The sequence below is a fragment of the Pongo abelii genome, chromosome 15 (genome assembly GCF_028885655.2).
Source record: "Pongo abelii isolate AG06213 chromosome 15, NHGRI_mPonAbe1-v2.0_pri, whole genome shotgun sequence".
In the NCBI taxonomy this organism is placed as follows: domain Eukaryota; kingdom Metazoa; phylum Chordata; class Mammalia; order Primates; family Hominidae; genus Pongo; species Pongo abelii.
Window position 1 is genome coordinate 110985502 of NC_072000.2, and position 11755 is coordinate 110997256.

The following is an 11755-nucleotide window of genomic DNA, read 5'->3' on the forward strand; positions in this document are numbered from 1 at the left end:
CCAAATTAAATATGAAGAAGAAAGTCCCATTAACTTCTCAGACAGAAAATAACATTAAAAAATTTCAAGGTTTCACCATAAAAACTCTACCCAAAATAGAAATACAAGAAAATAACCTAAACACAATAAAATTCATTATGAAAAGCCATAGCTGTTATCATACTTCATGGTGAAATGTTAAAATATTTTGTCTAATATCTGCAAAATGGCAAGAATAAACTTGGAGGCATTTTACTCTCAGACTTCAAAATTAATTACAAACATAATCAAAACAGGATGGTATTGGCATAAATACATATAGAGAGCTCAGAAATAAACCCACGTATTGATGGCAAACTCATTTTCAAGTTGAGAACCAATATGAAGGCAAACTGATTTATAACATTTTCTACGCAACGGCTAAATCATACTCTCTCCCAAAGAGGGTGTTAGACAAACTGGGTTTTCACTTGCAAAGAATTAAGAATTTTTGGTTAGAATAAACACAAAAAATCAACTCTAGATGGGTTAAACAGTTAAATGTATAGCCTGAAACTGTAAAATTCTCTCCCACCAAAAGGTTAGCAATGATTTCCTAAATTTAAGATTAAAAGCACAGACAACAAAAGCAGAATTGAAGGACTGGAACTACATCAAAATATAAAGATTTTGCAAAGCATGGAAAAAATTCCAAATCTACAGAATGGGAGAATATAGTTGCAAACCAGGCATCTGAAAAAACTGTTAATATTTAAAACATACATGTAACTTCTACAACTCATTAGCAAAATCGTAACAGCCTGATTGTAAAACCATCAGTTTTATATGTAAAAAAATTAAGAATTGTAGATGTCATGTTAAAGATTCTCCATGTATAATAGTAATAGTCTGCTTTATGATATACTTGGCTCAGCTATACTTTGTAGTTATTCAAATACTAATCTAGGTGGTGTTGCAAATTTACTGCCTAGATATTTAACCTGTCATCAGTTGACTCTAGGTTAGGTAGAGTGTCATTCATTACACAGGTGGGCCTGATTCCATCAGAGCAGAACTAGAGAAGATGAAATTCTATGGTGATTCAGCAGCTTCAGCTCTGAGACTTACAGCCTGCACTTATTGAGGGTCAATCTTATGGACATTGTACTTCCCCAGCCATGCCTGAAAACTGTCATCCACTAAATCTTACAGAAATGTGATGTGTCCATCTGCAGCTTGTCAAATCTGAATAACAGATAAAAAGAGACTCTAAAGTAAAATGAAATTATTTGAAGATGGACATTGCAATGGGAATATGCATGGGTTCACTCAGGCAGGTAAAGAAAGATAAAGGTTCAAAGAAAAATGAGGAGGGTTACATAAGCTGTTTTGAGACAATTTCTCCGGGATAGAAGAATCAATAACAAGGGTGGCATCAGTCCAATCTTAAACAGAGAGTTGCTGGGAAGATTCCTCAGAGAAGTAATTCTTTTAAGGTTGTGGGCACCTTTGTGCAAGATTGTGGTTTTAAGAGTCTATTTACGATAGTTCTTGGTATCAGGGATATGAGCATGAGAACATTCCGTCACGGCCTTTCCCAGCTTCATTCAGCAGAGTTTTAACACAAGTGACCCAATTTTGATTCTGACAACTTTCTCAAGTTTTTTCTAACACGATTGTTTAAGAAAGTGACTCTGTGACAGTTTGTACAGCACAGGGTGAATTCCATATTTGTAGCTCATTTTGACCAAACAAGCTTGTCCCCTTCAGCTCCCACTGGCCACATCTATTCTGAGATGAGTCTCCACACAATGTAGTGGAGGGCCCTGAGCAATGGGAGAGAAGAAAGTCCCATCAGCCTCCCCAACGTGGCTGCAGGAGCCACAACCTGAGACCCACCTGAGCTCCAAGAAAAGGGCTTGAGCCCTGGAATTTAGACCACACAGAGACAACATCTTTTTTCAGGCAGCAGGAAAAGCAAATGAAAAACGGACAACTCAAGAAAGAACACAGATTGGGAGCAAAAGAAGCACCAGATCAGTGTTGATGCTGATTTGCACACTTTAGTGTCAGGAGAAGGGTCAGATGTGAAACCTGTGAGGTTCTACATGACACTGACCCTGGCTCAGTCTCTCTATTTTTTAAAAATCCATAAAGCCTGTTCTAGTCATGGAATCTCACTGAGGTGTCTTTCCTGGGTCTGATTGGAGAAGACTCACCAGGAACGCCTGAGATTCCTCAGGAGTCTGATCCTAGTGACCACGATTGAGGACTTTTCATCTCTGTGAGAATCAATCTGCATTTCGTGCAGGTGAGAATAGTTAGTTCCTTACATTAAAATGATCTTTTTTAAATATGTAGAGATGACACTGGTAGGCACAGAATTCTAAACTTAGAGCGGTTCCCTGGCGAAACTGTCAGAAGAAGTTGAAGTCCCACATCCTGGAAGGAATCCAGCCCCTAATCTCCATGTGCACCTCCCTCTGGGGTTGACTCTGATCAGTGGGTCCTGAGCGCCCCCTGCAGCTGATTTCCCCCCACCCCAGGGTTCCTGCAGGGAGGTTTCTGGCTGGGCTCATACTGACTTCCCCTCACCATGTCTCTCACACGGCCGAGTCCTCATCTCTCAGACTGTGCATTTGCAAGTACAGCATGCTCTTGCCATTGTCTCTACAGATGGCGAATCTACCCTTCAGTGTCTGCATAGTATAGGCTACCACCACTAGCACTAATGTATGAGACTCACTCCAGCCCCTTTCTTGAAGCCCGGTGGACCCAGTTCATGTCATTGCCTCTCAAGGTGAATCCACAGGCTGCACAGGAAAGTCTCAGGACACCCCCAACCCCGCCACAGCTGTACCAAGTCTCCCCCAGACTCTACCAGCTGCACCTCATACTGCACACCTGCAAACACAGAGACATCCTGGTCAGAAACTGCCACACATATGCACTGTTTCTCTAATATCCACTCACAAACAATATCTGTAGTTCTTCATGTATCACCTCTTAAAATAGTAACAAGGAAAGCCCAGCTCAGCCCAAACAACATGGTGAGTCCTCTGTGTTAAGTTCTGATCACCAAGTGAAAACACCTGGGAATCCTGGCGCTTGAGCTCCTCTCCCAGAGCTGCAGGGTCACGGCTGGGCTGGTTTTCATCATCAGCAGAGGGAGGGAACTATTTGCATGTCTCCTACTATATAGGTCTCTTGGGCTGGATGTCTGAGGACAGGGCAGGGCACAGAGCAGATGAAGTTTTCTGGTGGCTGGTGGGGCTTGAAGACAATGATAATATTTGGAAAAAAATGTAATTTCTTATTAAAAGATTGTGCTGTGGCAAACACTTAGCATACATTATCATAACACATGAAAATACATTGTCAGAGGCAGATGCCCATTGGTCCTCCATTTACAGATGAGAATGTAAACCCAGAATCATAAGGGAGCTATGAGATGTGTCCTGGAGCTCATATGTGACAAGAATGGGCTCCAGGATCGGGGTCTGTGCTCCTCTCCACCGGATCCCACTGCTCCTTTAACCAACTTTAGCCCAGAGTTACACACACCTGGTGTGGTTTGAAGAAACCCTTCTTGTAATAAAAACATTAAAAAAAAAAAAAAAACTGCTGCATTTCAGAATCTACCAAAAAATACAGATAGGGCTAAGGGTTATTCATTGTACATTCAGAAATATCTGACTTTTTATGTGATTTATCCATCTCCCTCACACTGTCCCTAAGAAATTTATACACGTATTTATTTGTAATAGCTTGAATGATATAAAATTATAATTAACACACAAAATGTACAATTTGGAAATTATTGATGTAACCATCACCATTATTAAGATAGAAAACAAATCAATTACCCTCAACATTTTCTCTTGTTCTCTTGCAACTCCTCCTTCCTCCCTCTTTTCTCTCACTTTCTCCATTCAACTCCCAACCTTCATGTCACTTTAGTTTCTATTCTGTAGAATGCATAAAAGTGTAATCATACAGGATGTAGTTTTTTTTTTGGCTTATTTTACTTACATGTACTTGTGAATTTAGTTCGTTTATGCGTCTATCAAACGTTCATTAATTGTAATGATGAGCAGTATTCCAATGAATGATTTTGTTTTCTGCTTTTTGAGACGAAGTCTCGCTCTGTCGCCCAGGCTGAGTGCAGGGGCGCAATCTCGGCTCAGTGCAACTTCTGTCTCCCGGGTTCAAGCGATTCTCCTACCTCAGCCTCCTGAGTAGCTAGGATTACAGGTGCGCACAACCACGCCCGGCTAATTTTTGTATTTTTAGTAGAGACGGAGTTTCACTATGTTGGTCAGGCTGTTCTCAAACTCCTGACCTCATGATCCACCCGCCTCGGCCTCTCCAAGTCCTGGGATTACGGGCGTGAGCCACAGTGTCCGGGTGAATTTGTTAAATTTGGTGTTTAATCTGACATCCTTCTGGATTTGCTCACACTGGAACGTAAAAGAAAATAATTTCCAAGACTTACTTGTAGCCAAAACAAAACCAAAAATTTCCCGTCACTAAGCTACACCTACCACTGGATTTTTAACTGACAAAAGATGAGCCTGAAAGAAATCACAAAAGCAGCTAATTCAAGGAAAAGCCAGCTGAACTTAAGACCACAGTTACCACGAAGGCAGCTTCTCCAACTCCTGAGCTCAAGCGATCCGCCCGCCTCGGCCTCCCAAACTGCTGGGATTCCAGGCCTGAGCCCCGCGCCCGGCCAGGGAAGGCAACGTCTAAAAAACTTCTCACCTCCTGTCACCATTTCAGTGACAAAATCCCGAGTTTTCAGAGGACATGCCGAATCCAGCACAAAACATTGACTCTGAGGAGCTCCCGACGCCGCTGGCGCCTCAGCTGGCAGCAGCTGCTCCAAGTTCGGACCCGCGGGCGGTGGCGGAAGGGCCTTCTCGCGGGCGTCGGGCAGCAGCTGCAGCCCTCGGCTCGGCCGCGGCGGCTCCGCGTCCTTCCTGGAGGCGCCGGCGCGAGGTCCTCACACCCAGGCGACTCAGTGGAGGCGCAGCAGCCCAAGGAGCACGGCCCCCAGCGCCCGCGCCCATCCTCAAGAACTGCATCTGCGCAGGCCCAGAGCGTCCTCCTGGGGCAGGCGAGCCAGGATGGCGCCTCCTCACTCCCAGCAGGCGCCCCCACGCGGCCCGCGCCGAGCCCAGCAACCAGGGCCGCGCGAGCCTGTGGCGAGCCTGTGGCGAGCCTGTGGCGAGCCTGTGGCGAGCCTGCGGCGCACCTGCGTGGACACGGGCTCCTCCGCCTTCCCCGCAGCCAGCAGCAGCTTGTGCCGCCCACCTCACTCTGGCCAGGTCTTCCTGCAACTGGCGCCGGAGGCTGCGGCGGGAGGGCCCAAGGGTCCTTTTCAGAAGACGGGCTTTTTATGAATTTTAACTCAATGTGAACAAGCTGCTTTCCTTTAATAACGCTATTTCCGTCATACACTGGCAACTTAACACCTGAAAAGATGTTATAAATAGGACTTGTTCATCCTTTATACACGGGATATCCATAGATAAATAAAACAAACACACAGACAGAAGAGATGATCATTAATCTCGCCTCCCAGTGCGCACAGAGGCCTAGAAGTCTGCACTTTCTCCTCCTCTCTCTTACCCAACCAGAGCACAAACACAATGTGTGTTGATCAAGCAGGGATTTGGCCATTCCTCCCCACCCCCCACCAACATCGAAATAAAATAAAACACTACATGTAATTTTAACAAAAAGATATTTACGAAATTTATTATTTTACTACCTGTAAGTTTAACATATACCAGGCACTTCAGAACATCTAGAAAGACTAGATATTTCAAAAGAACATTTAGCATTTCCAGTGATGTGTACAATAGCGAGGAATAAAATGCACACAAGAAAACAATGACAATGATATGAAAATGTCTTTTAAATATGAGCAGTCTGGCATGAAACCCTCTTCCCTTCCTGCCCAGGTCTCCCCTCCATGTCCTCTCACCCACTGAACGAACGTGGACGTGTGGTTACTGTGTCCCTTCCAGGGGTGGTCTAATAACTCCATTTCAAATGTCATTTCCAGAAGACACCCCTTTGCTATGATTTTTTAAAAAGCACGTGGTAACTTATGGCCGGGCAAGGTGGCTCACACCTGCAATCCCAGCACTTTGAGAAGCCAAGGTGGGTGGCTCACCTGAGGTCAGGAGTTCAAGACCAGCCTGGCCAACGTGGCAAAACCCCATCTCTACTAAAAACTACAAAAATTAGCCAGGCATGGTGGTGCACACTTGTAATCCAAGCTACTCGGGAGGCTGAGGCAGTACAATTATTGAAACCCAGGAATCTGAGGTTGCAATGAGCTAAGATCCTGCCACTGCACTCCAGCCTGGGCGACAGAGTGACACTCCGTCTCAAAAAAAAAAAAAGAAAAAGAAAAACAAAAGACAAGCACATGGTAACTTACAAGGCATGTAATTTTCTGACTCTATCATACATTGGGAACCTCCTTACATCTAGGCGGGTTAGATGCAGCAAATGTTTACTTTTAAAAGGTCAGGGGAAGGTCGAGAGCGGCTTTTTCAATGTGTCATGCACAGGCCTTCTAGAAAGGGCTGGTAAAGGGTGGTGGGCATGTCCAGTGGGGCAAACGTGGAGGGTTCTTCTCTGTTTCTCCCCATCCATGTCAAGGTCTTGTAGAAGAATGATCACCATCCGGTGGCCGCTACCCGTTCCTCACATCGTCTTCCAGGACTCTGCTAACATTTCTTGCCCTAAGGCCTTTGTCCCTTGCCAGGACTGGGTGGGTCTCTTCCAACATGGACAGGAGTCACCCCAGGATTCGAAGCTTCGGGGCTGCATGGCCTGAAGAGAAGGCGGATCTAAGTCCTAGACTCCGCTTCCCGGCGACCCCACGCGTCCCCGGAACGCCCACGTCCCAGCTGCCCCCTCGCATCCCTGGACCGCCCACAACCCGCCAGCCCCCGCGCGTCCCCGGACCGCCTGCATCTCAGCTGCCCCCGCGCCTCTCCAGATCGCCCACGTCCCAGCTGCCCCCTGGCATCTCCGGATCACCCACGTCCCGCCATCCCCCGCGCGTCCCCGGACCGCCCACCTCCCAGCAGCCCCGCGCCTCCCGGACCGCCCACTTCCCGGCAGTCCCCGCGCATCTCTGTGGCAGCTGCCCAGTGCTTCTCGCCCCGCCGCGCCCGCCCACCCAACGGCGCTGTGTCCAGGTAGGTCAGCGCGGACTTCCTTTAGGTTGTACAGGGTTGGGCCTGGAGACCCGGAGGCCGGCGGGGTCCTGGCTGGGAGAGGCCGCCGCTGCCTTCAGGTTCCCGAGGTGGGCAGAGAGGTTCCCGCTGCTTTGAGGTCAAGGCTGCTCGGTGGCGGCCCTAGCAAAGGCTCCAGTGTCTTCAGGGCAGAGGCCGGGCCTGTCTGGGGACCCCCGGCTCATCTGAGGCTCAGGGCGGAGGGTCCAGTGAGCTGACCTTGCCCCGCTTCTCACCACGCGCCCAGTGTCACTGTATTCAGCCACCACTGCACAAAGGCGGCACAGCTCTGTGCCCTGAGAGGCCCCCTCATTCCCTGAGTGACTCCACAGGGAACACCGGGTGGGCCCCTGGATTCACAGCCCTGTAGGACGCTGCCCAAGGGGCCCCCTTGCTCTCCCACCACCCAGAACACCGAGCCCGTTGTCAAGGCTGAACCATCCGCGGGCAGCTGGGACCAGGGAACATGGTGAGGGGCTCACGGCACCTGACGTGCAGATCCCAGTAGCTGGATGCGGTTCTGCTAATCACTAACAGGCTTGCAGGCTTCCCCAGGAATCCACCCATAAACTTCACAGAACGCAGCGTCTATGAACCACCCAGTATGTGCATTCAGTTTCTAACCTCACTCTGGTCCAGAATCTGCCACCTGCAGGATCCAATTAAAAAGAGCGAGATCTGGTACAAAGATAATTGTATTAACCATAATGGTGAAGGGGAAGTGACCGTATTCCCATCCAAAGCAACCACTTCAATTTTGAAGGAAAGGCAGGGCTTTAAAAAAGGAAAAGTTGATAAGAAAGGCATGCAAGATTTGGACTGAGAACCAGGTCTGTGCCTCTTGTTCTGGCGGCTCTCTGGCGTCCCGGTCCACCTGGATCTTGGGCTGGCATCATCTCGGCAATGCCTGGGTTGTTAACTAGCAACCTTGAAGTCACCTCTGGAATTTTGCATCAGGGTCTCCCGACTTTGTCTGTCTGTCTCAAATTAGCTTCCGGAACGTCCAAAAAGGCACATAGTTCAATGCAAACATAAAGTTAGATTAATGTGAAGGGAATATTTATGGTGAAAGGGAGAAAGGTGGATTCTATTTTAAGGCGTAAGAAAATTGATTCTGCTGTTTGCCTCAAGATTATATCTTTACACCCAAGAGAGACAGAAAAGTTTAACCTCTCCTGCCACCATGTATGACTTCCTTGCTTCCCCTTTTCCTTCTGCCATGATTATAAGTTTCCTGAGGCATCCCAAGCCATGCAGAACTGTTTGGTGTGGAGATTACTGAAGAAGGGTTTTACTTACTACTTGACAGAATTCCCCTTGGTGAAGAGGAAATGTCAGAGATCTTTAATTCATGACGATGTTGGATTATTGGCAGTTGGCTCACTAAGGATCCCATGTCCAAGAGCAGGATTCTCCTTCCAAAGTGTGGGTGTGGACTTGAGGAGCAGCCTTGAAAGATGGGGCTCCTAGACTTTATAGAACCTCCTTTGATTCCTTGGAGGTTTGCAATCTCCAGGTTGTCCATCATCCAGGACTTTGACTGTTTGTGAGAAAGAGTGCTTCCTTTTGGGTGAAGAATTCTGTATGAATTTCCTAGGGCTACCAAAATGAAATACTACAAACTGGGTGGCTTAAAAATGACAGGATTGTATTCTCTCACAGTTCTAGAGACTAGAAGTCCAAAATCAAGTGTGAGCTGGGCTGCACTCCCTCTGAGACTCAGGAGAATTCTTCCTTGCCCTTTCCTCACTTGTGGAGGTGACTGGTAATCCCGGACATGCATTGGTTTACTGCTGCACCACTACTTTGCTTCTGCTGTCATATGGCACACGGTATGTCTCTGTCTCTGTGTCCAAATTTCCTTGTACTTAGAAAGACACCAATCTTCCCACATTGAGGGCCTGCCCTGCTCAAGTAAGACCTCATTTTCACTAATAACATCTCCAGCTACCATATTTCCAAATAAGGACATGTTCTGAGGTGCTAGTTGTCAGGACTTTGACATATCAATTGGGTACACAATTTAATACATGACAAACCCTGTTACAGAGCTATCATGTCTAGTGTCTTACACATTTTGTTTGGAGGGGGAGGGTAAAAATAACAATGGACTCCTGTGTGTTCTCTGATGATAGCAATACCAATAGCTAACATGTAATGCCTACTAGTTGTTAGGTACTAAATATTAACCAATTTCATTCTTACAACAACCGTACTTTACATATGAGAAAACTGGGATATAGGAAGTAACTGGCCCATTGTCCTCCAGTGAGCAGTGGCAGAGACAGTATACAGAGCCAGATTTCCCAGCTCCAGAGGCCACATACTTAATACCACCCTGCCTTCTGGACAGTCAGGACAAGCGATTATGCCTATGCTAACCATACTGTGCTGACAAGTAAGGTTACACTTGAAGTGTGGCTTACAATAGAAGGTATAGAGATTACAGGCAATCCATGTGTTCTGGTTATTTGTTCCTATTAAGTCTGAATTAAAATGTAAGTGTGAAATTTCAGGTTTCAAAGAGTATAGAAAATAATATTAAAACCTCAAAAAAATAAGTTTAAAATGCATTTTGAAATTAAGCTTCCTGTATATAATTCCCCACCGTCAAATTCCATTTCGTTTCTATGGAAAACGTGTGTCATAGTCAATCTGACTACTTAGAAAGGGCATAGCTTGTATGTATTGGAAGGGAATCCATTAAACTGGAGTTGGAAATATTCTGGAGTCTCCGGAATTACAGTAGGTGTTTGTTGGAGCATTATGGTGCAAGGACCTAGGAGTTTTTGAGAAGGTCAGTATTACATTCTCACTTAAAGTGCAAGATACCAATAAAATCCACAGCAACTGAAGATAGCAATTAACAGTATACCAGCTCTACTATATATGAAAGTCTTCCATGTGTTAGGAAGTCAACTAAACCATGCTGTCACAGGGTCCTGAGAGAGGGCATCCATCTCTAGCAGAAATATGGGTATCTAATGCTTGCATAGCTTGAGTTATATTGTGGGACTCATCTTGTATATATATGCAATATTCAGTGTTCATTAATACACAAGTGTTACCTTTGGCTGTAGTTGCAATACCTAGGGTCATATAGCTTCATAGTGTCACTTGTCAAATCTGTGAGGTTTCTTCAGTAAGAATGATGATGGCATGGTAGCTGTTGTTAAAGGGACTGGTGGTATGCTTAGCCAGGGCCTCTACTTGTGATTCTAAATCTCTGACTGCCACCTGGGGGGAAGAGCTGGCTAGTGGGTGGAACAACTAGGATGTCCGTTTATGAGAATAGTGTCTGTCTTTCACACTTTTCCAGTTGACATAAAGAGAATGCAGTTTGGACACTTATGTCCTGGGATATAAGGTCATATCCAGTTGCTTTGTTTCGTCCAGTTGTAAGGAAAGTAGGGCCAGCCATGAGTGCCACAGGCCTATAGCTAACCCCAGAGGGAAGAACAGGTTCCACTCTGCAGGCTGGCATTGCCTTCTCATCCCAGCCACATGTTAAGGGCTCAGTTACATTGCTGAGGAAGCAACCATTCCATATCATGAGTGACAGTGTAGAGTATGCTGTGGTGTTTCTTCATGCATAGCAGTGCTTGACCAATTACTTGGATTCGCACCACTGTCAGCCATCCTACCTCACTGGATATGGCATAGCCTATAGTGGGAGTGATATTAATGAAGTGTCTTCTGTTTTTATAATAGATGGAAAAGATGGCTTCTCCAATGGGTGGAAAATCATAAGTTCTTAAGTTGGGAGCTTGTATTATGCCAGGGCAGGCCTATAGTGGAAGAAATCGGCGAACTTTTTACAGAACTAACTATGTTTTCTTTTGCAGGGAAGCCACCATCTTCCACCCATTCAGCAAAAAAGATTAGTTTTAATAAGGAGAAATAATGTACTTATAACTATAGAACTCATTAAGAATTTCATATTAGATCCCATTTGTCAATTTTGGCGTTTGTTGCCATTGCTTTTGGTGTTTTAGACATGAAGTCCTTGCCCATGCCTATGTCCTGAATGGTATTGCCTAGGTTTTCTTCTAGGGTTTTTATGGTTTTAGGTCTAATATTTAAGTCTTTAATCCATCTTGAATTAATTTTTGTATAAGGTGTAAGGAAGGGATCCACTTTCAGCTTTCTACATATGGCTAGTCAGTTTTCCCAGCACTATTTATTAAATAGGGAATCCTTTCCCCATTTCTTGTTTTTGTCAGGTTTGTCAAAGATCATATGGTTGTATATATGTGGCATTATTTCTGAGGGCTCTGTTCTGTTCCATTGGTCTATATCTCTGTTTTGGTATCAGTACCATGCTGTTTTGGTTACTGTAGCCTTGTTGTATAGTTTCAAATCAGGTAGCGTGATGCCTCCAGCTTTGTTCTTTTGGCTTTGGATTGACTTGGCAATACGGGCTCTTTTTGATTCCATATGAATTTTAAAGTAGTTTTTTCCAATTCTGTGAAGAAAGTCATTGGTAGCTTGATGGGGATGGCATTGAATGTATGAATTACCTTGGGCAGTACGGCCAT

The 11755-nt window shown here is 45.5% G+C and overlaps 1 long non-coding RNA gene across 1 annotated transcript; it reads right to left on the minus strand.

The window, feature by feature from the left end:
- Window positions 1-3191: 3191 nt before the first annotated feature.
- On the minus strand, window positions 3192-4965 carry LOC129049960 (uncharacterized). The gene is made up of 3 exons (XR_008513431.2): window positions 4723-4965; window positions 3991-4418; window positions 3192-3231 (listed from the first exon to the last, which is right to left on the minus strand). It is a non-coding gene; the product is annotated as an uncharacterized LOC129049960 (long non-coding RNA).
- Window positions 4966-11755: the final 6790 nt, after the last annotated feature.